The following is a 2,460-nucleotide window of genomic DNA, read 5'->3' as shown; positions in this document are numbered from 1 at the left end:
GGATGTGAAAAGAAAATGCCTTCCCCTTTTCTTTTTTTTTTTTGATGACCGATTTAGTCTGTGCTACTGTTGGGACTGCGTTTGTAAAGAATGAATGATTTTAAAGGATGTGATTTTTACCCCTACTCTGGCCCTTTAAAGATAGAGACAAAAGAAAACCAACCGCATTACTTAACTGGGTGCAGTATTTATCAGAGCCATCACTGAAAATTCAGTTTCCATTTACAAGTGAAAGGGAGAAAACAAAACCGGCTCCAACTTTCTTTAAATATTTAGCAAACCAAATTTCATGCCTTGCAGCAATGATTCCACTGACCCGTCCGCCGCCGACAAGCCCTCAAACAACTGTCTTAAAAGAAAAAAAAAACAACCCACACTCAAAAATCCACCACCCTTTCCTAAAACTATTGTTCTGATGGAACCAAGGTGGGGGGAAAGAAAAATGCCCAAACATTCACCCACCTCCCAAAACAAGAACAGGAAAAGTGGAACAGCAGGCAGCCAGGAATTTCTGGATGGGCCCTTGTCTAGCAGACCCCGCAATAAAACCTCCTTTGTGCAAGCATGGCATGGCATGAAGTGCTAGGGAAGGACTAATTGCACCCCGTATTTTGGGAAATAATTTTGTATCAGAAAGCTTCAGCCTTGTCTCTGGAACTAGTCAAAACACTGCCCATTTTGTGCAATTGGATTAATGCTGAGAACTCACTATTTTCTTTTCTTAAATTAGCAGGGTTTACTTTCTAATGCATATCAATTGTGGCAGTTTCCCCGGGGCCTGGATATTTTTGCAATTAGCCAGTGAGAGGCAGAGAGTGAAGCAGCAGCGAAGCTCACGTTAATGCGCGGGGCATCTCGGTGAGCAGGGTCCGGAGCGCTGGGTTTCCCGGACAGGGCTTTATGCGCTCCCCTGCCCCCGGCTCCGCTGGGCAGCTGGCCCGCTCGAAGCACAGAGCCACCCCGCTCCAGAAAGAGGAGCAGCGGGTTCTCTTCTCGCTTGCTCCCCATGGCCCTCTGGAACTTTCCCAAAGCTGGTGGACAGCTCAGCAGCTTAAGGCAAGAATCAGGCCTCGGAGACTCGCCTGTTTCAGTCCTGTGAGATCGAGCCGAAGGCAGAAAGAGGGGGTACCCCCTACTGCAAGTACGCTCACGCAACCCAAACACGATTAATGCCAGACGCCCAAACACTGCCATTATTAATATGATCGCTTTGCTATTGCATGTCAGATGAACAAATTCCCAAAGATGGCCATCTCCTCTCCCCTGCAAACAAGCAAACTACAGTGGAAAATGGGGCAATAAACAAAGCTGTAAATCAATTAAAACAAAACAAAACATTAAAACAACTACACTGAAAGAAAACCTCTCTAGTGCCCCCCAAACCCTGCGCAGCGAGCTAAGCATAACAGTCTCCCAGCGCTCTGGAAGGTGGAGACCTGTGTTTGCATATTTGAGATGGCTTACAGATACTGGGCGCTGCTGCTTAACTCCATGGCCTGTCCCATTAAGACTGGAAAGCACTTGAGCCTGAGAGACGATAATGTTACACTGTTGTCTTAACATTTTTCTATATGTCAGTCACTGTAGAAGGCAAGTCATTAAGAAGCTTGCATAGCTGAAATTCTGACTCACGACAGAAATCTTCTGTATCCCATCCCAGTGTTAGAGCAGTAACGCCAATTTTCTGCTCTCCAAACCTCATTGAAAAGTGCCCACAAATAGCTAAGAGACTTAGGCACTATAAATCACAAAGCTCAAAAAAAAATATATTTATTATTCTTAGCATTTTACGCATTATTTGTGGAGTAGAGTGTATTAGAAATTTCAAAACAGTGAGCATGACTGGCAAGCCTTGCCTATAGACACTCTCTCAAGCTTTCAGAGTCAGGAAACAGATACACAAAGTTTCCTTATCTTTAACGTACAGATATCCGGATAGGAAACTACTACCAGGAGCTTAGAAAGGACTTTTTTTTTAAATCACTCAAATGAAAATACAAAGTATAGGTGACTCCATGGAAAAATAATAGCATTTTTAAAAAAAAAACAGTAGGGGATTGTCTGGGGAGGGAACCAATATTAATATTGCCAGAGAATATAAGGGTGAAAATTACTTCATGGCTTTTATACAAATAATTATTAAGTAGGGAGCAGTAACTTTGACTCATCTGATTTGTTTTGCTTTTTGGAGCTGGAACTTTTTTTTAGTACACGGTGGAGGACATTCGCGCTCATAACCCTTTCGCTCCCAGTATGCTCTCAAAACGTCCCAAGAGGCCAAATAACTGAGGAATTAAATTAAAAGCTGTCATCCGAGGATAAACGGGGAGCCGGACACACGATACCCCGCACGCACTGTGAGCAGCAGGGAGGCTCGGGACAGAGGCGCTCGGTGGCTCGGTGGTCTGTGCCGGGGGGGCTGGGGGGGGCGGGGGCGGGGGGGGGCAGGGGCCCGCGGGA

The 2,460-nt window shown here is 45.3% G+C and overlaps 1 protein-coding gene across 1 annotated transcript in view; it reads right to left on the bottom strand.

Moving 5' to 3' along the window:
* GATA2 (GATA binding protein 2) overlaps positions 1 to 2,460 on the bottom strand; it is a gene marked incomplete at its 5' end in the record, with an annotated part of 8,172 nt that overhangs the window by 2,275 nt on the left and 3,437 nt on the right. The window lies entirely within an intron of this gene.

The sequence above is a fragment of the Buceros rhinoceros genome, unplaced genomic scaffold (genome assembly GCF_000710305.1).
Source record: "Buceros rhinoceros silvestris isolate BGI_N320 unplaced genomic scaffold, ASM71030v1 scaffold17124, whole genome shotgun sequence".
In the NCBI taxonomy this organism is placed as follows: Eukaryota; Metazoa; Chordata; class Aves; order Bucerotiformes; family Bucerotidae; genus Buceros; species Buceros rhinoceros.
The sequence above is the reverse complement of the archived record's forward strand: the minus strand, read 5'-3'. Positions and strand labels throughout refer to the sequence as shown.